This window comes from Myodes glareolus, chromosome 3 (genome assembly GCF_982192425.1).
Source record: "Myodes glareolus chromosome 3, mMyoGla1.1, whole genome shotgun sequence".
NCBI lineage: Eukaryota > Metazoa > Chordata > Mammalia > Rodentia > Cricetidae > Myodes > Myodes glareolus.
In genome coordinates, this window is record NC_142028.1 from 75,072,051 (window position 1) to 75,098,036 (window position 25,986).

Genomic DNA, 25,986 nt, shown 5'->3' on the forward strand with positions numbered 1-25,986 from the left:
TTTGAGAAAAGGAAGCCATACTTCATCAACACCGACCATGTTTCAGGCACTGTGTTTGTGTGTTTGTTTGTTTATTGTTCACCGTCCCGTCCCATGCATTTGCTTTTAAATGGAGATATTTCTGAACATTACCCAATCTCAGGACCTAAACCCCATCCGGTTAGCCATTCTCAAGCATGGCATTGCATAGCGTTTGGGGTCATCACGCCATGCAGCCCTACTGTCCTCGCACTGCTTTTCTCACACCAAAGGGCATCCTTTACCCAGTAAGCAGCCACTCTTCGTGCCCCACGCCCCAGCTGCCAGTAGACACTTTCACTGTCTACAGATTTGCCTTTCTGGACATTTTGTATAGATGTAATATCTGTGCCACATACGTTTATTTCTTTCATTTAGACAGGATCTCACTATGTAGCCTGAGCTGCCCTAGGACTCACTATGTAAACCAGACTGGCCTCAAACTCCCAGAGATCCACCTGCCTCTGCCTCCCGAGTGCTGGAATTAGAGGTGCATGCCACCACCACAGCCAACTCTGTGCCAGCTTTTGAATGGACTAATTCATTTGGTTCTCATAACCATCCTGTGAGGTAGATGGTAATTATCCCCTTGCCCACTGAAGAAAATGAGACTCTGAGAAAAGAATTGTCATGAGGCCCTGGCAAAGGAAATAAACAAATGGCCCACATACCCATCCGTCCTTTATTTCTTTTTTCCCCCTTTTTTATTACTTAAAAAAATACCAATCCAAATTCCCACTCCCTCCCCTCCTCCCAGTCTTCTCCTTCTCCCTCCACAGATCTTCCCTCCACCCCTCCAACCCTAAGGGAGTGCCATGCACCCCACCCTGTGGAAACCGCCCTTTATTTCAAGAATATGTATGGAGTGCACATATGTATGGAGAGGCACAGTCACCCAATAAACAAAATACACAGCGACCCCGCTGGTGCTTTTGCCCCACTGGTGCTTCTCTGAAGCAGTACAACCTTCTATAGACAGCCTGGCAAGCATGTGGTAAGCTCTGTGCAAGTGGCCACCACTGGATCTGCACAGTAGTGATGGACAATAGACCAGCAAAGAAATAAGATTGTCTCAGATAATGGTTGGTACTATGAGGAAAGTAAACCAGGGGCTGGAGAGATGGCTTAGTGGTTAAGGACACTTGTTCTTGCAGAGGGCTTGGGTTCAATTCCCAGCGTTCATAAAGTAACTCATAACCGTCCGTAACTCCAGTTCCAGGGCATCTGACACCTCTTCTGACCTCCACAAGACCAGGCATGCACCTGGTACACAGGCAGACATGTAGGCCAAACACCGTACACATACAATAAAATAAATACTTAAAAGAGAGAGAGCGCTTCATGCAACTGTTTCATGTGAGTATGGCAAGAGGCTGTGACCTCAGAAGATCAGGAAAAGGGGTCACTCCCTGTATCAGTTACTTTACTGTTGTTGTGACCAGAACACCTGATAGAAACCACTCACAGGAGGAAGAACCGTTTCAATGGATCATGATGGGAAAGGCACACCAGTGGTTCAAGTCATGGTGGGATGCAGGGGCAGTGTGGTAGAAGTTGTTCATATCAAGGTGGACCCAGGAGCAGACATCAAGGGAGAAAGTGGGCAGGGATAACACACCCTCAAGGACCTGCTGTAAAGAAACCTTCCTCCAGGTAAACTCCACCTCCCAAACTTGGAGGAACTTCTCCAACTAACACCAGTGGTTGGAGACCAAACATTCAAAACATAAGCCTATGAGAGACATTTCACATCCAAACTATAATGTTCCACCCCAGCCCCCAAAGGTTTACGGTGTAACATTTAATGATGTAAAATTTAGTTCAACTTCAAGTGTCCGCACAATCTTAACATTTCCAACATTATTCTAAAATCTGTCTGGAGTCTCTACCGAGTTTCAAAGTAATTTCTTAGCTGTGAGCTCCTGTAAAGTAAAAGAGAAGGTTATGAATTTCCGATGTACAGTGGTACCGAGTAAACATCCCATTTCAAAAATGGAGGAATACTTGTATAATAAGAAAGGGTAGGACCAAAGCAAGGCCAAGAGGCAAACTTTAAACCCTATAGCTCTGTGTCCAGTATCCAGGGACATGGTATCATGATGTGAGCTCAGACAGACCGAAATAGTACACTCTCCGTGGCTTTGGCAGTTTATAGCACATGTGGCCTCTCTCTTGGCCTGATTCCACTTGGTACCTGCAGCTCTCCTCAGCAGACACGCGCATTGCTGGCATCTCAGACATCTCCACTGCAACTTGGGACTCACCTTCACAGGTTCATAGAGAGGCTGTAGAGACTCCAACCCTACCACACATTGCTGGGTGTCACTGGCCCATCTCGGGAATCTTTAAGGATGATTATACAACGCCATATCTCAGCACTACATGTATGACACCAAATCCTGTGGCCAGTTTAGGCAGCTGCCATGCCCCAGTGGGCCAAGGTTGCAACAGAATATCTGGGTGGCCAAACCTGGAGAAACACTTCTTTAGATGGACCCATCTGAGCACATGGTGGCACTGTATTTTCAAAGGAAAGGTAGGGATTCACCAGTTCTTGAAAGGTCCACAAGGTATCTCTGCTCCTATGCATTCACAGCTTCTGTGTGTGCGCATGTGTGTGTGTGTGTGTCTGTCTGTCTGTCTGTCTGTCTGTCTCTCTCTCTCTCTCTCTCTTTCTCTCTCTTCTGAGACGGGGCCTCTCTATATAACCCTGACTGTCCCGGAACTTGCTATGTAGACAAGACTGTCGTCAAACTCACAGAGATCCTCTTGCCTCTGCCCCACAACTGGGATTAAAAGTGTGCAACACCATGTCTGCCCACGCTTCCTTTTAATGGCGCTGATCTCTCTAGTAATAATAGTTTCCTTACCCACAACTCTAAATAAGCTTCTTTTTTCTTTTCTTTTCTTTTTGACAAAGCACAAGCTTTCATTCTTCTTCTCCCTCCGCTATATGTTCCCAATTCTCACTGTAAACCTTAACTAAAATCAGTCAACAATAACCATGCTACAGCCTGAATGCTATGCCACCTTGAAATTTTCTCTGTCTTCGAGACCAGCCTGGTCTACAAGAGCTAGCTTCAGGACAGGCTCCAAAGCTACAGAGAAACCCTGTCTTGAAAAAAGAAAGAAAGAAAGAAAGAAAGAAAGAAAGAAAGAAAGAAAGAAAGAAAGGAAGGAAGGAAGGAAGGAAGGAAGGAAGAAAGAAAGAAAGGAAAAAGGAAATTTTCTCTGTCAAATTAACTAATCTATTATTTGTGAACTAACTAAATCTCTCCTGATATTCCAGAATACAGGGAAAATACAGATCTATACTTTACCAGAACGTAGCAGGAAAGGTCTCTAAGCTTATTCCACAGTAGAGTTTTTGTCCCCATCTGAAACATCATGAGCACACCCTTTATTGTCCACACTCCTGCCTGGATTCTAGCCTCTGAAATCCCACCAAGATCACCCATTAAACTCTGCTTACAGTGTTTCAGGGCTTCTGTATCCTACCTCTCCTAACTCTTCCACAGTCCTTCTAAAGACCAGTTGCAAAGGCCTTAAAGCCAGATGGGAAGAATTAACCAGAGTGGTGCCCCCACTTCTGATACAATTTTTTTAAACATTTAGCAATAATTATTACATCGTATTTGCATTTTCGTATGTGTGTGTGTGTGTGTGCACATAGGTACACACATATGTGTAGCAAGCATGTGAAAGTCAGAGGACAACCTACAAGAGACAGCTTCCTCCTTCCACCATGTGAGTTCTGGGGATCAAACTCAGATCATCAGGCTTGGTAGCAGGTCCCTTTACCCAGCAAGCCATCTTGCTGGCCCACAACTTTTTTTTTTTTTTTTGTAATTTTATTAAATTATAAAAAGTTTCCATTTACGCCCCTCCTCCCAACGCCCTCCCACTCCCCCCCTCCCTCTCCTCCTCCCTCTTTGTCCCCTAGGGAAGTCAGGGTCTCCTGCCCTGTGGGAAGTCCAAGTTCCTCCCCCCTCACTCCAGGTCCAGGAAGGTGAGCATCCAAACAGACTGGATCCCAAAAATCCAGTATATGCAGAGGAAACCAGTCCCAGTGTCATTGTCAATGGCTTCTCGGAAAGACTGCAGGCCAGCCACATTCAGAAAATCCGGCCACATTCAGAGAATCTGGTTGGATCACATGCTCGTTCAGTCACGGTCCATCTGGTCTTGGTAAACTCTCATTAGATCCGACCCCTTGTATCAGTGGGTGATAGTATCCCTCGCAGTCCTTCGTCATTTTCTTCCTCCTTTTGCTCCTCGTTTGGATCTTGGGGGGCTCAGTTCGGTGCTCCAACGCGGGCCTCCATCTGTATCGTCATCCAACGCCAGATGAGGGATCTATGGTGATAAGCAAAATATTCATCAGTATGGTCACGGGCCAAGGCCGGTTCAGGCACCCCCTCCTCTGTCCAGAGAACAATCTGGGGATCTCTCCTTGGACCTGGGATCCCATATATAATCAAGTTTCCTGTAAACTCTAATATGACTTCCTTAGTTGAAATATATTCTTCCCTGATCCCACATTCATCCTTCCTCCCTTCCCCCCATCCCGGTCAACCGAGCTTTCTCCATTCCTCCCCTACTCCCTTCTCTCTAACCCTCTCCCCTTGGCCCACAACTTTTTAATATTTTTAAATTAATTACTTTTCTGCCACTGTGACCACATTACCTTACAAACACAGCTTCAAGATAGGTAGGTTTCTTTGGGCTCGTAGTTTGAGAGTTTCAGACCATGATGGCAGAAAGGTATGACTGAGTAGACCGTTCGAGGCGGCTGAAGCATGTAACAGAGACTATTTACAACATAGCAGGCAGGCCAGACAAGTAGAGAGCAAGACAGGAAGTGGGCGGGGATAACATACTCTCCAGATCTAGTAACCCAGTGGCTTATCAGTTAAGCCCCACCTCCTCGAAGTTTTGAGAATTCTCCCAAACATCACCACCATCTGGGAAGCAAGCATTCAAAACATGAGACAGTGAGAGACATTTCGGATTCAAACCATAGCACTCACTGTAGAGGGAAGGTTAGATAAAATGAGCCCGTGATCATGTTAATATCCGGGAGAAGAAAAAGCAGCCAGGGTGGGTACCAAGCAGCGGAGAGCATAGCTGGCTGGCTCAAGCGACAGAAGGGATGCTACTGGATGGAGTGTGGCAACGAAGGTCAGAAAGATGTGTGTCACTGATTCAGAGATACATGAGTCTGCCCCTCCTGGAGATGACCCATTCAGTGCAGTTCTGGCTTGAGGAGGACAGGGTAGAAGCAGGGAGGCCAGGTAGAATGCTGATGCAAGCACTTAGACAAGAGTAGACGTGGCCTCATGGAAGCCAGGAGGAAGCAGAGAAAATGCTCAGGTTACAGATAGAACTTGAAGGTGACGTCAATAACATTTGCATATTGGATTTTGGACTTGAGAAAATAACAGAAATCAGAGTTTTGTTCTAAAGATTAGGGCTGCCATTTACCCAAGACAGGAAGACTGAAGTGCACAGGATAAGGAGAACCTATGTTCCCAGGACCCTTGGTCTGGCGCACAGTGGATGCCTGACAGACACCTTAGTAACACAGACAGAATGCATAGCACAAAGTAGCCTGGATGTAGCAGTTCTGAACATGTGTGATTGAGAACTAATAAAATGTGGAACCAGCAAAGTCTCATGTCTGGGCAAGATAGCCAAGGAGCAGGTGAGAGAGAAAACTCTAGACTGTGCCAGGAGTAGAGGTCAAGGAGGGGAGGAGAAGCAGGCCAGATTAGGGAGCTAGGGCATGGCTGGTGCTGTAAGAGGCAAACCCGTGACGGGGTTTCCTGGGCAAAGCACGAAGCATTTAAAGGGTGAGGGCTTAGTTAGTTCTGCAGAGTGCTGCAAATAAGTCACCTAGGTTGTATGGGCTGCACTTTGACCTTTGAAACTGCCAAACGGGAGGCTCTGAACACCTTGACCAGAACTGCTTTTCTGGTGTGTTGGGAATAAAAGCCTGATCAGAGGGTGTGTGTGCATGCAAGCAACAAATCAGAGGCTCCTTCAGGGAATTCCACTGTACAGGAGCAGAGAAACAGTAGGCGCTGGAGAAGGGGCTGACGGTGGAGGAAAAGCTGTTGCTTGCTAAGGCTACGAGCTGCAGGACTATGTGTGTATGCTAAGCAGAATAAAGCAGGGGAGACAGGAAGGAACTTGATGACACAGAGCGGGATATCCCTGAGGAGTCATCTGAGAAGGTGGGGCCGGGTGCACAGAACTAGCTTTGGAAAGAGTCCCTCTGAGTCACAAGAGGAAGGTAACCTGTATAGGTAAACACACAAGGGTTGAGGTGCAAGCTTCAGGAAGCTCTCTTTGTTGGTGTCTGCTTTTCCAGTTCAAGAGGAAGCAATGTGAACGAAGGGTGGGGAGGGGAGACTGAGGTGGGAGGAGAGAAGAAAGGGTGAGAACGATCATCCCAGGGAAGGGAGAGAGCAGGCTCACTGTGTGATCGGCTTGGTGTTGCTGTTGTAGCTACTTCTCTAATTGCTGTCACTGAACACTCGACAAAAGCAATGTATGGGAAGAAGAATTAATTTGGGGTCACAGTTTAAAGAAAGGCACACAGTCCATCATGGTAGGAAGGCATGGGGAGGAGCATAAAAGTCGCTGGTTATATTGCATTCTGGTCGCATTGTTCAGAGACATGCAGCCGAGAGGTGAAATCTAGAGTTCAACTTGCCGTCCCCTTTTCCCCGGAATTCTTAGTCAGCCCAGAACTCCAGCCTACGGGATGATGCCACCCACTTTCTGGGTGGATCTGAACACTCAGTTAAACCTCCCTAGCCTCACCAAACGTGCCTAGCCTAGCGTTCTCACCCTGGGTGATTCTAATCCAGTCAAGATGACAGCGAAGGTTACCACAGGGTAATTGCGTTGTTCTTCCACCATTCCAAGAGCAGATGGGGAAAAGACGAAGGAAGGGCCTGAGCCAGGACTGGGGATTTGCCAGACAAAAATGACAAAGTGAGAAAGGGGCAAAGGAACGGACTGCAAGGGAGGGGCTATGGCGGGCAGGATAGAGAGAGAGGAGGCTGGAGAAGACAGGAGAGATGGTGAGAGCCTTTGATTTCGGAGTCAGTCGCTGGTGTGCTAGAGGTTATATGGAAGACAGGCAGAGGTGGGTGGATGGTAGCACCCAGAAATTAGGATTACTCTGGGTACGCAACCCTTGATTGCATTACAGTCCCTAGGCTATAAACCCTGATACGATCCTGAGGCGGGGCCTGCAGAACAATGGCAGTTTCCCTCTCAGTCTGAAGCATGTGGCTAACCTCCTGAATCATCAAAGGAGAGGGTCAAAGGAGAGCCTTCTAAGAGCGCCCCTAATCAATGACAGCTGGAGTTCAGACCCGAGCTTCCGACTCTCGGGGCAGTACCTTTCCAGCTTTCTCTGCACTGCTGAGTTACACAGCCCATCGGCCCACCAGAGTGTTCAATTCCACACAGTCATTTCGAGTGACAGATAGCAATCGCTTCTTTTCAAAGGCGTGATCGTATTTCCTAAAGGAAGTTCAGAGTGCTACCGAAGCTCACCGTGGATGTTGAGCACGCAAAAGATGAGAAGCCCTGCACCCCACTTAACACTGGCTCCTTTATCCTTAGACCTGACCCCTCCTTGCAGCAGCCACGACTTCTAATCTGGGAGGTCGTAGGCCTGTAGTGTCTGCATACAGCCCCTTGTTTGTTTCTAGGCTTTTTTTTGGAAACAGGATCCCATACAGGCTGGCCTCAAATTCACTGTGTAGCCAAGGCTGACCTTGAATTTCTGACCCTCCTGCCTCCACCAACCAAGTGCTGGGAATACAGGTGTGAACCACCTTGCCCAGCTGGCAGGGCCCTTTAAGCAGGTGGTAAAAGCAGAACAGTGAATGAGTATGTTCTGCCAGAGGCATACACATCAGCTTGGCACCGGTAGATGTTCAGGGTTAACCTGCTGGATGGATGCGTGGCTAGAATTCCACAGGGCTTACTTGCTGTAACTTAAAAAAACAAAAGGAAGCTGGTGTTTGCCATTCCCATTCTATTTGTGGGGATTTCTGTTTGACTTTGAAGTAATGCTGCCTTGGAATGGTGGATGGAGCCGTTGGAAGGCAGTCGCCCACTTCTGTGTGTCCAGTCACCTCCAGCCTTCCTGGGACTTGGGAACAACTTTCAGGTGACACGAGGATTTTCTGAGGAGGCTGGTATTTCCCCACTCCTATTCTTAACTGCCATTGCCAGCATCCTGTGCGGGTCCCAGCCTTCATGGTGTTGCCGCTGTCCCGCTGAGGCCTGAGCTTGAAACTGGGCGAAAATGAGGCCCCTGCCAAGTATACCGTGATATCAGCGCTTGGGAGGATGAAGCAGGAGGATCTCTGAGAGTTCCAAGTCAGCCAGCCAGGGTACTAGAGCCAGTCTTAAAAGAAGAAAGCAAATCAGAAGCCCTGTAATCCGGTTATCACTGAGAAGTCAAAGCCCAGGGTACCTGAAAGGTTCAGACCCCAGGGAAGTCACCAAGAGACGGTCCAGGGCAACATTTCAAGGCCACAGCTTTTGGAGCTTTCTTCCTCACTCAAAGCCCAGGGCCATGTTGTTCCAGGAAGCACTGAGGAAGGGTTTACTAAGCCCTGGAAGTCACCAGCCACACCACCCTGAAACTCCAGTAAAATTAATTCATAGACTTGCCACATCAGATTCATCACCCAGGCTCATGAGACAGTTTCCATTCAGAGTTACTAGCTCCACCTTGCCACATCTGACATGGCCAAAGAGCTAAACAATACACACAGTATTAGGGACCTCTTTGGATGTTACAAAATACCAACAAAAGCAATTTAGGGAAGGAGGGGGTTCTTTTGGCTTACAGTTCTGGGGAGTTTGGTCCCTCCTGGAAGGGAAGGCAGGGTGGCAGGAAGAGGAGGTGGCTGGTCACATTGTATGCAGTCAGAAAGCAGGGCATAATGTGTGGTTACACATGGTCAGGACCCCCGGCCTAGGGAATGGTGCCACCCAGAGTTAATGTTAAGTCTTCACAGATAAACTCAGAGATTTGTTTCCATGGTGATCCTAAATGACACGCAGTTGATGAATGAGATTCACCATCAACCTTTAACATGGGCAGTGTAACTGTGTAGCATCCTATTGACCCCTGCTACCTGGGCTTAGTTACCATTGCAACAGCCAGGCTAGTGGGAACAGAAGAATTCAGTCATCCTGACAGGAACTGCCACCTCCATCCCTGAGGGCTGAACCCATACAAGTGGATACATTCGGTAAACCACCAGCAAGTCACCATGCCTTCCTGGCTCCTGTGCAGTAGGAACAGTCATGTCTGCTGCATTCTTGCGATCATGGAGGACCCGTCAGGAAAGGAGGGAAGTGGGTGCCTACCTGAGGCCCCACCAATACTGGAGACGCTCACAGGCAGAAATCCTCTGGTAGCAGGCGCCACTTACACCTGTAAGAAGGAGGTCTCCCCAGGAAGCCCGTACTGTATGAGGTCGCAATGGCGCGCACAGTAGGGCTGCCCACTTTGAGCAAGTGTCCCTTCTGCAGGTTAGGGGCCGATAGCAAACAGAGCATCTCCATGACTACAGGGAAACCGGAGTAAGGAAAGGGCAGTGCTGCGGAGCTGCCTTCAACCACGTCTGTGTCTCCCTGAGCCACCACCGTGAATCCCGGTGAATTGTCACCACCTCCAGCTGTAAGAGTGAATGACCAGAATGCATTCTAGTACCCTGATCCCGCAAGGGACGGCAAGGGATGCGGACTGTGAGCCTGGTGGCAGTATTTCCTCACCAAATGTGCTTTGCATGCTAAGTAGGCTTACTGTTGTTTGAGATAAAAGGACAATAGGTCACTTGTGCCATGTGCTATTGGGTGCTGTTGGTTCTCGGTTTCCAAAGTGACCTGGTGTGACTTAGAGGCAGGATGTCCTTCAAGTTCTTGTGCCAGCCTATCTCTCCTGGTCTGCCTTTTGCCTTCTCTGGGGCCCCACTCCACCCTACCAGAGCTGAATTTATTGTTTTTATTGTTGCTGTTCTAAGAAGAAAATTCCCTATGCTTTCTCAGTTTATAGGGATTGGTTTTCTGAGATTGTTGGGGGCTGGGGTGTAGACGTGGGGTGACCTGCACAGAAGCTAGTGGCCTTCCTGGGAGCGCTGGCAGAGACTTCCAACCCGCTTCCTCTCCAAGGAGCACAGTCTAAAGTGCCTGCTGCACAGTTACTTACAGTCTCTAGCAGTTGATTTAACTACTGGGGTCAAAACCAAGCTTCACTACATAACTAACCTGAGGGCCATCTGTTTCCTCACCTGAGAAATAAAGAATGACACCCACGTCAGGTGACTGAGAGTCCTTGAGGTGCCGACATCGGCCTTCCCCAGGGTTGTTGGAGTTTTAAGGTACCGTCTGAGCTTTGGCAGTCCCAATAAACTAGCCACACCCACCAGTCCCTAGCACTTCGATTAAAGAGGCAACAGGAAAAGCAGAGAGAGTTTTTTCCTAGGAGGTCACATTGGGACAAGAAACAAAGGAGTCCTGTGTGTGGGCACTGACACGCGATTTAGGTTTAAACAGAGGAAAGAGGTACGTAGAATTAAGCAGTCTGGTCAAGGTGTGGTCCTGACATTGTCATTAGCTCAGCTCCAGTCTGTCCTACAAGATGGTCCAGTAAGTTGTCAGAACTGTGTGAATTCCTGGGCCCAATGAGATGGCTCAGGGATAAAAGATTTTGCCTTGCAAGGCTGGCAACCCGAGTTCCATTCCCAGAACTCACAGTGGAAGGAAAGAACCAATTCCGAAAATTTATCCTCTGACCTCCACATATGTGCCACACCCACACTCACATCATACACACACAAATAATCATAAATTAAATACAAATTTTAAATTTTTGCTTTAATTTTCTGTACATTGGTGTTTTGCCTGCATGTATATGCCTGTGCACCACGTGCATGCCTGGTGCCATCGGAGACAAGAAGAAGGTGTTGGATCTCCTAGAGCTGGAGTTACAGACAGTTGTGAGTGACCATGTGGATGCTGGGAATTGAACACAAGACCTCTGAAAGAATAGCCAGTGCTCTCAGCCATTGAGCCAACTCTCTAGCCCGAAGTTATCTCATTTTTAAGTTTATGTGTATGCATGTTTTCCCTTCATGTATACAATTGTAGCAGTGTGCAGTGCCTGCTGAAGCCCGTAGAGGGTATGGGATCCTCATTGAACTGGGGTTACAGTGTTGAGTTACCTACCCTGTAAGTGCTGGTAACAAAACCCGGGGCCTCAGCAAGAGCACCAAGTGCTCTTAACCACTAAACCATCTCTCTAGTCCCGATTTTTTAAAAAATTAAGATATGTGAAGACTCTGGGAGGCAAGGTCCTCCTCTGTCTTGTGCCATGTTTTAGCCTTCCTCTCCCCACTAGCATGAGACTCCTTTAAGAAAACTTTAAGGAAGGAGCAAACCTCTTTGGAATGCCTTCCTCTCCTGCCAGGAGGTCACACTGACCCCTGTGAACATTCAGGACCTGTTAGCTGTGGCAACTGAGGTCTGTTGGTGTTCTAGAATTAGACTGTTTGTATTACTGGGTAAACGTCACTCCAACCAAGGTCAATAAAAGCATAATATGCTTTATATTGGACTGGTATAATCCCAGCTCTCAGGTAGACAAGTCAGGAAGCTCTAAAGCTGGAGGCCAGCCTGGTGTATATACTGAGATTCCGTCTCAATCTTTGAACAAAGAACAAAGCTCAGAGGTAGCACTCGGGCTTCTAGGCACCAGCCTCAGGTTAAAGCCCGGCACTGTGAATCAGTTCTGAGATTCAAACTATCAGAACCCTGTTGTGGGTGTTGATTTCAGCCTCTGGCCTCATAAGACTCCCTGAGCCAAATAGCCTTTGTCAAGCACTTTGTATAATAGGGACTTCATTCAATGCCTTGCTGAGTTAACTGGGGCTTCCTTTAAATAAAGGCTTGTTTTTAGCTTTCTTTCTTTCTCCCCCCTCCACCAACAAGGAAAAACACACAATAGATTCAAGTAATCTAAGGTCCTCATCACAGCTTGTCACAAACACCTGCCTCATCTTTTCAGACCAGAATGAAGACAACACACACACACACACACACACACACACACACACACACACACACACTCAGTCGACATTCACTCCCTTGCAAACCTCAGGACACAGCCTCAGCCTGGTGTCCCAAGAATGTTTGCTAAGAAAACCTCCTCTCTCTATACTACGTCCTGGAAAAAAAACAAAACTCATTTTCTAATGATACGTCTTCAGTTGCTTCTTGAGGTTAAGGAAAAGTCCCACAGTTACCAATTATTAACCTAAAACAAAACTTTGAAATTACTTTTTCTTCTCATTTCACAAGAATGTTTTTTCCTGTTTTTTTACTGATCAACAATAAAAGATACTTTATAGATAAAGTTGATTTTTCAGGAAAGACAGCATTTAGGCATCTGGCTAACACATTGCTTATTATTGCAACCTTAAAGTTAATTTCATAAAGTTGTTTGGGCTTTTCAAAATGCAGTTGTAGGCCAGGCATTGATAGCCTTTAATTCTAGCACTCGGGAGGCAGAGGCAAGTGGCTCTCTATGAGTTCAAGGCCAGCCTGGTCTACAGAGCGAGTTCCAGGACAGCCAGATTGCATGAGAAACCCTGTCTCAAAAATCAAACAAAAAGGAATTGTGGACTGGAGATGCAGCATGGAAATAGAGCACTATAGTCCCTAGTACAGCCTCCCTCCCTGCAACAAGTACACACACACACACACACACGCACACGCACACACACACACACACACACACATGCATGCACGCACACGAGCACACATTATGACAATCAACAGACACCACATAATTTTGTTTTCTTTTTTGTTTTTGTTTTTGAGACAGAATTCCTCTGTGTAGCTCTGGCTATCTCGGAACTTCCTCTGTAGACCAGGCTGGCCTCGAACTATGCAGACCCACCTGCTTCTGCCTCTGAGTATTGGGATTAAAGATGTGTGTCACCACAGCCAGACCAGAGAGATAATGCAAGGAAGGAACATTCAAAAACATCCACTTTGAATTTGTACATAACAAACAACTATCTTAAATACTTTTCAAAATATTGTAGAATATTTTCTACAAGGGCATGCTTTAGAAGAGAGTGAGAATGTACTTGGGGAGACAGAGAAAGACCCATGGGAGCTATCCATGTCCTGCAAAATCACGGGGCAGAAGAAAGCAGTATTCAGCTTCCCACACTGACTTTACAGAATCAGAGAACCCTAACTTCTCCCAGAAGTAAAGACGTGGCTCTTGCTCCATTTCTTTTTTTAAATGAATTGCACAAATGCCTGGGTGATCCACCCCAGCCTGGCAGGTTTGCCTGGGAGGAGTCTCCCTTCACACAGCAGAGAACCAATCTGGCCCCAGTCCAGGAGAGGCGTTGTTGTCAATTTTGCTTTGTTTTGGTGGTGTTGAGGATGGGACCCAGGCTCTCACCCGGTGCTGAGCTCATACTAAGCCACACCCCAAGCCCTTGGATGTCAATGTGTTTAGTCTCCAGCCTAAAATTCAAGTCTTTTTTTTTCCTGAATAATTTGCATAACAACTTCACTCAAAGGGCTTTCAGCTCAAACACCAAGAAAACTGGGCGCCTTTTCTACATAGAAAATATTTCCTTGAATATTTACAAGAAGGCTAAGTTCCTAAAGAAAGTCCAAGAAGGTACAGAACAGGCTGGAGAGATGGCTCAGAGGTTAAGAGCACTGGCTGTTCTTCCATGGAACCAGAGTTCGGTTCCCTGCGCCCACATCTGATGGCTCCAGCTACTAGAGATCTGAGATCCTCATCTGACTCCATGGACACTTGCACACACACATCACACACACACACACACACACACACACATACACACACACACACACGAATTGAAACAATTCTAAAGACAACAACAAAAGGCTCACAAAAGACCGTGTTGTATCTCTCAGTGCACGCTCACAGAGAGGAGTGGAATTCTGGCTTTGTTGATGTTCTTTCTTTTCTGGATTCTCTCTTTGGCTCTATCATCTGTCTGTCTGTGTGCCAGCATCAAGTTATCCTAATTAAGACATTAAAATCTTTTATGTTCTGGCAAATATTGATGGGATATATTCAGAAACTTGTCACTTAGACACTTAAAGCAACCATAGTTTGGATATCCTGGAAATATATATATATATATATCCCAGGCTGGACTTGAATTTACAGCAATCGCCCTGCCCTTGTCCCCAAGTGCTGAGACACTAAGCATGAACTGCAAAGCCCAGCAATTGCTTTATTTCTTCAATTTCTTGCTTGTTTTGGTATTGGTTTTTGGCAGTGCTGGTGATGGAACCCAAGGTGTTGAGCATGCTGTGTGAGCACCTTACTCCTCAGCTCCATCCCCAGCCTTTTAAAAATCCTTTCAAATTTTCACTGGATGGAGGCAGTGCATGCCTTTAATTCCAGCACTTGGGAGGTGGAGGCAGGTGCATCTCTAAGTTTGAGGCCAGCCTGGTCTACAGGGAAAGTTCTAGCACAGCCAGGGCTACACAGAAAACCCTGTCTCAAAAAAACGAAACAACAGCAACAACGAAAGCTTTCAAATTTTTGATACAGGGTCCCTTTCCATCACCCAAGTTGACCATCAGCCATCAGCCTTTCTGCAGCTCAGGAAGATCTTGAATCTGGTTGGATCACATGCTCGTTCAGTCACGGTCCATCTGGCCTTGGTAAACTCTCATTAGATCCGACCCCTTGTATCAGTGGGTGATAGTATCCCTCGCAGTCCTTCGTCATTTTCTTCCTCCTTTTGCTCCTCGTTTGGATCTTGGGGGGCTCAGTTCGGTGCTCCAACGCGGGCCTCCATCTGTATCGTCATCCAACGCCAGATGAGGGATCTGGGACTCTTGACTATTTCCTACCTCCTGGCGGATAGCTAAATAATCTTCATCAGGTTCATCTTCTTATTTAGCTTCTCTAGGATCACGAATAATAGGCTCAAAGACCTTTAATTATGGTTAGAATCCACTTATGAGTGAATACATACCGTGTTCCTCTTTTTGGGTCTGGCTTACCTCACTCAGTAAAGCGTTTTCTATGTCCATCCATTTGCATGCAAAATTCAAGATGTCATTATTTTTTATCGCTGAGTAAAACTCTAATGTGTATATGTTCCACACCTTTTTTAACCATTCTTCTATTGAGGGACACCTAGGCTGTTTCCAGGTTCTGGCTATTACAAATAGTGCTGCTATGAACATAGTTGAACAAACGCTTTTGTAGTATGTTTGGGCATCTCTAGGGTATATTCCCAAGAGAGGAATTGCTGGGTCCTGAGGGAGGTTGACTCCCAGTTTCCTGAGAAACCTCCACACTGATTTCCAAAGTGGCTGCACAAGTTTGCATTCCCACCAACAATGGATGAGTGTTCCCCTCATTCCACATCCCCTCCAGCATAGGTTATCATTGGTGTTTTTAACTTTAGCTATTCTGACAGGTGTAAGATGGTATCTCAAAGTGGTTTTGATTTGCATTTCCCTGATCGCTAAGGAGGTTGAGCATGACCTTAAGTGTCTTCTGGCCATTCGAAGTTCATCTGTTGTGAATTCTCTGTTCAGATCAGTACCCCATTTTTTAATTGGGTTAATTAGAGTTTTAGTGTCTAGTTTCTTGAGTTCTTTGTATATTCTGGAGATCAGACCTTTGTCTGATGAGGGGTTGGTGAAGATCTTCTCCCAGTCAGAAGGCAGCCTTTTTGTCTTACTGACAGTGTCCTTTGCTTTACAGAAGCTTCTCAGTTTCAGCAGGTCCCATTTATTCATTGTTTCTCTTATTGTCTGTGCTGCTGGGGTCCTACTTAGGAAGTGGCCTCCTGTGCCTATATCTTGTAGACTACTTCCCACTTTCTCTTCTATCAGGTTCAAAGTGGACAGATTGATGTTGATGTCTTTAATCCATTTGGACTTGAGTTTTGTGCATGGTGATAGATATGGATCTATTTTCATTCTTCTACAGGTTGACATCCAGTTATGCCAGCACCATTTGTTAAAGACGCTTTCCTTCTTCCATTGTATACCTTTAGCTCCCTTGTCAAAAATTAGGTGTTCGTAGGTTTGAGGGTTAGTATCTGGGTCTTCTATTCGATTCCATAGGTCGACTTCTCTGTTCTTATGCCAATACCAAGCTGTTTTCAATACTGTAGCTCTGTAATAGAGTTTGAAGTCAGGGATAGTAATGCCTCCAGAAGTTCCTTTATTGTATAAGATTGTTTTGGCTATCCTGGGTTTTTTGTTTTTCCATATAAACTTAATTATTGTTCTCTCAAGGTCTGTGAAGAAGTTTGATGGGATTTTGATGGGGATTGCATTGAATCTGTAGATTGCTTTTGGTAGAATTGCCATTTTTACTATGTTGATTCTCCCAATCCAAGAGCAGGGGAGGTCTTTCCATTTTCTGGTATCCTCCTCAATTTCTCTTTTCAAAGGCTTAAAGTTCTTGTCAAATAGGTCTTTCACATCCTTGGTTAGAGTAACCCCAAGATATTTTATGGTGTTTGTGGCTATCGTGAAAGGTGATGTTTCTCTGATTTCCCTCTCCGTTTCTTTATCCTTTGTGTATAGGAGTGCCACTGATTTTTTGGAGTTGATCTTGTATCCTGCCACGTTACTAAAGGTGTTTATCAGCTGTAGGAGTTCTTTGGTAGAGTTTTTGGGGTCGCTTATGTACACTATCATATCGTCTGCAAATAACGAAAGTTTCACTTCATCCTTTCCAATTCGAATCCCCTTGATCCCCTTATGTTGTCTTATTGCTATTGCTAGAACTTCAAGCACTATATTGAAGAGGTATGGAGAGAGTGGACAGCCTTGTCGTGTTCCTGATTTTAGTGGAAAGGCTTTGAGTTTCTCTCCATTCAATTTGATGTTAGCTGTCGGCTTGCTGTATATTGCTTTTATTATATTTAGGTATGATCCTTGTATCCCCAGTCTCTCCAACACCTTTATCATAAAAGGGTGTTGAATTTTGTCAAACGCTTTTTCAGCATCCAATGAAATGATCATATGATTTTTTTCTTTCCGTTTATTTATATGATGGATTACATTGATAGATTTGCGTATGTTGAACCATCCCTGCATCTCTGGGATGAAGCCTACTTGATCATAATGGATGATTTTTCTAATGTGTTCTTGGATTCGGTTTGCCAGTATTTTATTGAGAATTTTCGCATCGATGTTCATGAGTGAGATTGGCCTGTAATTCTCTTTCTTGGTTGTGTCTTTGTGTGGTTTTGGTATTAGGGTGACTGTAGCTTCATAAAAGGAGTTTGGCAGTGACTTTTCTTTTTCTATATTGTGGAATACATTAAGGAGTATAGGTATTAGCTCTTCCTGGAAGTTCTGGTAGAATTCTGCATTGAAACCATCTGGTCCTGGGCTTTTTTTGGTAGGGAGATTTTTGATAACAGCTTCTAGTTCTTCACGACTAACAGGTCTATTTAGATTGTTCACCTGGTCTTGGTTCAACTTTGGTATATGGTACTTATCTAAAAAAATGTCCATTTCTTTTACATTTTCCAACTTTGTGGCATATAAACTTTCGTAGTAAGATCTAATGATTCTCTGTATTTCCTCTGTGTCTGTGGTTATGTCCCCCTTTTCATTTCTGATCCTATTAATTTGCAAGTTCTCTCTCTGCCGTTTGATTAGTTTGGATAGGGGTTTGTCAATCTTGTTAATTTTCTCCAAGAACCAGCTTTTTGCTTCATTGATTCTTTGAATTGTTTTCTGTGTTTCTATTTTGTTGATTTCAGCCCTCAGTTTGATTATTTCCAGTCTTCTACTCCTCCTGGGTAAATCAGCTTCTTTTTTTTCTAGAGCTTTCAAGTGTGTTGTTAAGTCTCCAATGTGTGCTTTCTCTGTTTTCTTTAGGTGGGCACTTAGTGCTATGAACTTTCCTCTTAGCACTGCTTTCATAGTGTCCCATAGGTTTGAATATGTTGTGTCTTTGTTTTCATTATATTCAAGGAAGACTTTAATTTCTTTCTTTATTTCTTCCTTGACCCAGGGGTGATTTAGTAGTTGACTGTTCAACTTCCATGAGTTTGTTGGCTTCATGGGGGTACCATTGTTGTTGAATTCTAATTTTAATCCATGGTGATCTGACAAGACACAGGTGGTCACTAATATTTTTTTGTATCTGTGGAAGTTTGCTTTGTTACCAAGTATGTGGTCAATTTTCGAGAAGGTTCCATGAGCTGCAGAGAAGAAGGTATACTCTTTCCTATTTGGGTGGAGTGTTCTATAGATGTCTGTTGTGAGTGCTTTACCAGAGGAGCCGGCTCCTAGTCGCTGTTTACATTCTTCTGATGATAGTGAGTCATGACCTCATCCAAACCCAGGAAGAGACAAGACTCCACATGTCAGTGGGACAAAGGTCACCATTATGTTGCAAAAGGAACATTTGCCAGGTCAGTAAGATCTGCTACATCTTACTTTCTGATTGTGATGGAGAGCACCACTCTCTCTTGGGGTCTTCTGGCTAATCTTCTCCTTCTTCTTCTTCTTCTTCTTCTTCTTCTTCTTCTTCTTCTTCTTCTTCTTCTTCTTCTTCTTCTTCTTCTTCTTCTTCTTCTTCTCCTTCTCCTTCTCCTTCTCCTCCTCCTCCTCCTCCTCCTCCTCCTCCTCCTTCTCATTCTCCTCCTCCTTTTTGTCTTCCTCTCCTTCTTCCTCATCTTCTTTTTTAAATATTTTAAAAGATTATGTGTATATGTGTGCTGTGTATGTGAGTGTGTGTTTATGTGACTATAGGTGCCCATGAAGGCCAGAGAAGGGCACCTTATCCCCTGGAACTGGAGTTAACAATTCATAACTCCCAGGAAGGATGCTGGGAACCAAATTCTAGTCCCCTCCAAGAGAAGACCCGCTCTTAACCTCTAAGACACCTGCCTCCCCCGTCTGGAAGAACATGCCTCGCCCCTCTAAGCCATCTCTCCCCTTCCTAGCTAGTCTCCCCAGAAGAAACTTGACTTTTTAAATAGCCTTTCTCAAAAGTTGACGCTTTTTGAGGAGACTCACTGATGATTATATGCCAACCTTTTCTTATTTTTATAAGGAAAATTTAGTTCTAAGTTCCCACCTTTATTTTTTGAGAGAAGGTCCTAGGGGTTGGACCTAAAGCCTCACTCGTGGTCAGTGCATGCTCTTTCTTTCGCTGATCCTCTACTCCAGCCTCTATGTGGGACCGAGTTTTGAAAACATGATTTTTGTAAGTCAAACATTGGGAATGAAAACAGTGTGTGTAGGGGAGGTGTGGGTTCTCACATGAGAAACACTGCCGCCATCCATATGGTAGTAAATTACAATTAGAGATATTTACGAATTCATATTTCATTTAATATAATACGAATAGTTACATTCAGAAATATTGGTAGATACATATACATGCAGGAATTCATCCTCACACAAACACACACACACACACACACACACACACACACACCTCTGTGCTGTCAACTGTATCTGAGGCCAGATCTTTATCTCTGCCAAGGATTGAACCCAGGATTTCACTGTGGTGGGAATTCATTCAGCCAACAGCTTTGGGGATTACCAGACTACATGATTGCTTTTAAGAGAGAGGAGGGGCTCAGTCACTCTCTCTCTTGGGTGGTGGTCAGGGATCTGACAGCAGCTCCCAGCCCCACAGATCAGAGGACCATGGCGGTTCTCTATCTTGTTGTTCATGAGTGTTCCCCAATAAATACTTGATACCCCCTTTTATTTTGGGCTCTCCTGGATTCACTTACACACGTTTATACCTTACCCATGCCAAGCCCATGTACTACCACTATTTAGCATCCCGTATCCCTATTCTCAATTAACCAGGCCTTTGGCACTGGATAGCCATCTCCTCCGGATAGATACTTTTCTGGCTGGAGAAGAGACTCTCATGGGATTTAGGAGGCTAGAAGTAGGAGCTGCTGCAGTGAGGCATCAACCTAGCTATCTGCAAGTTGTGCAGAGGGCTGCAGGCACACAACTTTGCTGGGTCCCCAGTTGTGCTAAGGTGGGTGCAGGGGTGGGTATTGGGGTGTTTAAGGGGTAGGTACTGGGGTGGTGGTCTAGGTGCAGAGGTGAGTGCTGAGGTGGGTGCTGGAGTGAAGTGGGGGTAGGTGCTCGAGAAGATGTGGGGTGGGTGCTGGTGTAGATGTAGGGGTGGGTGCTGGGGTGGAGGTGGGTGCTGGACTAGACTGGGAATGGATGCTTGTATAGGTGTGGAGTAGGTGCTGGTGTAGATGTAGGGGTGGGTGCTGGGGTGGAAGTGGGGATGGGTGCTGGAGTGGACTGGGGATGGACGCTTGTATAGGTTCGAGGTGGGTGCTGGTGTAGATGTAGGGGTGAGTGCTGGGGTGAAGGTAGGGGTAGGTACAGGGGTGAGTGCTGGGGTGGAGGTGGGGTGGGTGCTGGGGTGGTTGCTGGAGTATGTTTTCTGGTGACCAAACTGCTTTGGAGTCACCCATGCTCCTGTGAACCACCCCTACAAACTCACTGGCTCACCAAGCTGGGCTTGTATGGAATGGTTTCTTTGGTCTGCCATTTGGTTCCCCCCATCTAGGGTGAAGGGACCAGTGTTCACACCTGTGGAAGAAGACAGGGAGCACCCGAGCCATCGCTGACTCCAGGGCTACAATGAGAGCACACTAGACGACTCCGGAGTACCTTGTTGTTGTTGAAACTTCGGCAAGCACTAAAGAATGGGCAAACAATCGCAAACTCTGCATTTATGTGAGAGTGTCAAGAGGGACATAGGAGCCCTCTGGAAAAACACCCAAAGGCTAAAGCTGGACAATCTGAGTGATAAACTAAATCACATAGTGATGGACAGGAGTCCACAATATGAAATAAATGCCTGCGGGTTCACAGTGCAGTAAATAAATGATAGATTAAATATTTAAGTCGGTAGAAAAATTCCATAGCTGATGAGATGACTTGCAGGCCAAGGTGCTTGCTGCTAAGTCTGACGACCTGAGTTTCATCCCCAGGACCCAGAGTACAGAACTGACTCTGAAAAGTTCTATCATCTGACCTACACACATGGGCCTGGCATGCACTCATGCATGCAGGTGTATGTGCACATACGTGCCAATAAATAAAGTAATAATCAAAAAAAGAATTCCAAATAATTTGTGTAAATGCTTCACCCTCCAGGGAGAAATGCACAAATCCCCACTCCTTAAGCAAGAATAGGGTGGTAGAAAAGAAGAAATGCTATTTTACAGTGGAAAAACCCGACAAATCCTCAACCAAGGGATCAAAGGCAATGACGAGCCCTGTGTTGACACTATGTCCCTTTGATACGACATGACCTCTTCACCCCCAGAAACTCAAAGATCCGGTCTAAACATGACCAAAACAACCAAGAAAATTCCAGTAGAGAGACATCCTATAAACTGTTAGAGCAGTGCTCCTTAAAATTGCCAAGGTCACCTGAGCAAGGAAATCCTGAGGAACTTGTAGCTAAAAGGAGCCCAAAGGAACACGGCAGCTGAATGTAGGGGGTGGGGGTCTGTGGAAAAGAGACACAGGGAAGACGGGTGGTCTTTAACCCCATCACTCACCCCAGCACCCACCTCCACCCCCACCTCTGCACCAATACCAGCACCCACCCTAGCACCTACAGGGTGCAGTTTAATCACACTGGTCAACAGTGGTTCATGAGTTCCAGGAAATGAGCCATGCTAATGTCAGGTGAAACCAATAGATCAGCCTGGGTGTAGGGTAGATAGAAATTCTCTGCGCTATCCAAAACTATTTTAAAAATAAAGTCTTGTTTTCTTTTTTTTAAAGAATTTTTTATGTGTATGTGTGTGAGCTGCATGAGTTCATGTGTACCACTGAGTGCAGGAGCCTGCAGAGGCCAGAAGAGGGCGCTGGGTATCCTGGATTTGTAGTTTTAAGCAGTTGTGAGCCGCTATATAGGTGCTGGGAACTGAACCCAGGTCCTCTGCAAGAGCAGTAAGCACTCAGCCACCCAGTCTTCTCCTCCATCCCAAATAAAATATTTTCTTAAAGTGCTATTTCTTCCAGCTAAGAATGACATTCACAGGAGCTGGTCACTTGGGGAGTGCCATTAGGAGTGTCAGCCATTGCTGCATTTCCACTGGCCCGTTACCCTGGCAGTAGGAAACCCAGCCAGGAACTATCAGCCTCATCCTTGACATCTACACAAGTATCAGAATGAAGGCCAGGTAAGCCTGAGTGATGCTCTCTCCCCTCCATCTGACATACAAACTCAATAGGCCTTAGCCAACCATCCCTCATCCCTCCTCATCCTTCATCCCTCCAGCATGAGCTCCTCCTCAGCCATAGTGTGGTCTTCTGTTCCTCCTTCTCCCCAGTTGCTGAGAAAGGAGAGTAGTGGTGACCAGATTGAAGGTGGAAGATAGTCTAACATGAAGAAAACTTGACCCAGTCAGTCCCAAACAAACAAGCACAAAACAGATCTCCCATGATCTGGACCTTCCAGGACCTGTCCTGGGGTCCAGGACAGAAGCTACACATCCAAAACTACAACCTTAGCATTTCTGGGAATGTCTGTCATTCCTACCAGCATCTACATTTTGAAATCAATCCATAGGAATAACATAACTCCATCCTGGGGGTTGAAAGTCTCTCTGTGTTGCTGCAGACACTGGTACACGTCAGCAGGGCCTGTTGGACTTGCCCATACCGTCTCCTCACGCTATGCCGTAAGCGTCTATGGAAAGATAGAGATGGCGTCTCCACGATCTTTGATTCCACTGCCCTACTACATCACAGACACTTTCACAGCACAATAGAGACCCTCCAGAAGCAAGGTCACTGAGACTTCAGCCATCTACCCCACAACCCTCTGACCATAACCCTGCCAGACAAATGCCACTCAAAATGCCATCTGTGGTCCTGCCCCAGTTGAGAACTTACAAAGATGGACTGAGAAGAAGTTCCAAGAAGCTGGTGTAAAGATTTGACTCTGTTGCAAATTCAAATGCATGATCAGCAGAATCATACACAGCAAATGTGTAGACCAGACCAGGTATTTATGAATTCAAATCTGTCTGGATGTGGTGGTACACATCTTTACTCCCAGCACTTAGAAGGCAGAGGCAGGTGGATCTCTGGGAGTTCAAGGCCAGTCTGGTCTATAAGGTGATTTCTAGGACACCTAGAGTTACACAGAGAAACCAAAGCTCAAGAGAACAGGACTGGGGATCAAGTGAGTAGGTATTGATACCCCTGAAACCTCTCCCACTCTCAGAAGTTCTTTCTAGATTTTTCTTAATAACTATGTTTGTTCTACTTATAAATCAGTCAATCAATCAATCACAGGGCTAAAGAGACAGTTTTGTTACAACCCAGAATCAAAATCACTCACAGTGTAACTGGAAAGACAGTTCCGAAGTTAAGAGCACAGGCTGCGTTTCCAGAGGACCCACGTTCAATTTCCAGTGTATATGTGGCAGTTCACATCTGTCTGTCTGTAACTACTATTCCAGGGGATCTGAGGCCCTCTTCTGGTACCATTAATCTACCCACAGCACCCACACAAACCCAGTGTGCCTACACGTGTGCTTGTAACTCAAGTGAGAATGGAGGAGACCGGAGTGTGACTAGGGTTTGCTGGCCACCAGCCTAGCTCTCGGTTCAGTGAGAGATTCTGTCTCCATAAGGGGGAGAGTGGTATAATATATCAGGGCACCTCATACCAACTGACCTCTGGCTCAAGCGTATACCAGCACACAGGCGTATGTGTATGCATGCATGGGCATACACACACGGGCACATATAGCACACACATGCAAGCATGCACACACACACACACACACACACATACACATGTGCATAACACACACACACACAAATAGATAACTAAAGAATTCACATAAGAAGTGATATGTAGCAGAAACTGCCTGTTCAGGATGCATGGTAGGACCACGGCTTGGTCAATGTACACTGAAAACTTGTGTTAAACTGGTCAACCTTAAGAGGTTCTTGCTTCCCCATTACCCAGTCATGGAGAAAAACAATCCTCTCTAAGACAAATACTTCAAAGTCCTGGCTTTCAACACCTCCCTGGCTCTCCAGCTAGAACCTCCACACACAGCCACACCACTAGTCTCTCCCTGGAAAAAGTCCACTTCTATTTCAGGCTGCCAAGCAGTGCTGGGTCCTGGAAGATGGGGGACATCTCTTCCTGAAACTGTGGAAACAAATTCATCTTCAAGGAAGACCTAGTCCCTGCAAGGAGAGTGTGCCAAAAGTCTCACGTCACTGTTCGGTCAGGAAGTCTGGCTGCTCGGGGTCTCTGCAACTCAGAAAAGCCCATACATCTTCACAAAGACCTCAAAACTCTCCAAAAGTGTCTCTGTGCCCACAGTTTTTGGAATTTCCACAATTTGGGGAAGAACAGCTTTATCAGAAGTAAATTATCTTCCTGATGTGGAGTTGACCATTCATGTTGTATTTTTGGGAAATAATGTCTAATTTCACTCTCTTGTTAACTTGCATTCCTCGGGTTGCGGAGTTAACCTGGCAATATGTAGAATGTTTATGTTCACATTATTTTGGGCTTCTAATTTTCCAGGGGCTGAAAATTTGAGCTATGCCTTACGGTTTCAATGCTCCTATTGTAACAGCAGATGTATTCACAACCCACTCAACATTTGTTTGTGGGATGGTATTTCATTTGGCACTTGCTGTGTGTAAACTGATGGTATTTAAGTCACTTTCGACATATGTAAAAATGTGTTTACACTTACAGGGCACCATTTTATAAAGCAAATATTTGTATACAAACTCTGTAACATTTGCCTTTTGTTGATCTACAGACAATTGTAGCCGTGTTCTGTTTCCCAGCTGAAAATGGGGAGGACGAAAGGCCTGGAGCTTTGCGTGTGCTTAGGTCACAATTTCTTAAACTTGCCCCTTCAGAAAAGACACCTGTAATTATTTATGTCATTTCTAAGAAGGGGTCTCGGGGCTGGAGAGATGGCTCAGTGGTTAAGAGCACTGGTTCCGCTTCCAGAGGACCTGAATTTGATTTCCCCAGCACCCACATAATGGCCTCAACTGCCTATCACTCCAGTCCCAGGGGCATCTGACCACCTCTTCTGGTCTCTGCAGGCATTGTATACACATGGTGTGCAGACATGCATGCAGGCAAAACACCCATACACATAAAAATGAAAATTTAAAACACCAAAGGGTTCTTCGTACTTCTCCACAATGACATCAGGACCCCCAAAAGTTTCTCCAAAAGTAGGGGCAGGTTCCCCAAAAGCCTACTGAGCCCACATCCTGCTGGACAAGTGCATACTCCAACTTCTAGCTCATCCCAGATTCAAAGGTACCAAGATGGAATTTAAGGCATCAACCATTCCTCCACTCTCAGTCTGTCCGGAAAATCTTCTCAGCCTCAGGTTAGCAAAGCCTATGGGTGCCTTCCTCCGTTCTTCCTCATGCTATTCTTGGAGTCAAGCCAATGTGGGGCTCTTCCCTACACCTTCAAAAGAGGAGTAAGCAGAGAAACAAACCTTCCCAGGAATCCAGCTTCCCCAGAAAAGTGGTTTTGTGCCTGCTGGATCAGAAAGGAAGATAGCCTTCAGCAGAACTGACGTGGGAGCAAAGTCCCAGCCCCAGCGGGGGCAGGGGGAATATATAGCATGTTTAAAATCTTCAAGTCACCTGAGCTGGTATGAGCTCATAACCCCATTCATTGTGAGAGGTGAGGAGGACCCAGAGCCCAGGCTACCCCATAGCTTCCCCTGATCCACGGAAGCACCTCCCTGTAGGTGTTCTTTGGGGGTATATTCTACCTGAGAACTGGCGGTGGGGACGTGGGCATTACAATGCTGAGACAGGTCTAAGAAATGCAGCAGTGAGACTCTGGAAGAC

The 25,986-nt window shown here is 45.8% G+C and overlaps 1 long non-coding RNA gene across 1 annotated transcript in view; it reads left to right on the forward strand.

The window, feature by feature from the left end:
- Positions 1 to 21,939, forward strand: part of LOC146892328 (uncharacterized) — a 28,226-nt gene extending 6,287 nt beyond the window's left edge. Inside the window, exon 3 of the long non-coding RNA XR_015004921.2 lies at positions 20,669 to 21,939. This is a non-coding gene — a long non-coding RNA (uncharacterized LOC146892328). The remainder of the gene's footprint in view (positions 1 to 20,668) is intronic.
- Positions 21,940 to 25,986: the final 4,047 nt, after the last annotated feature.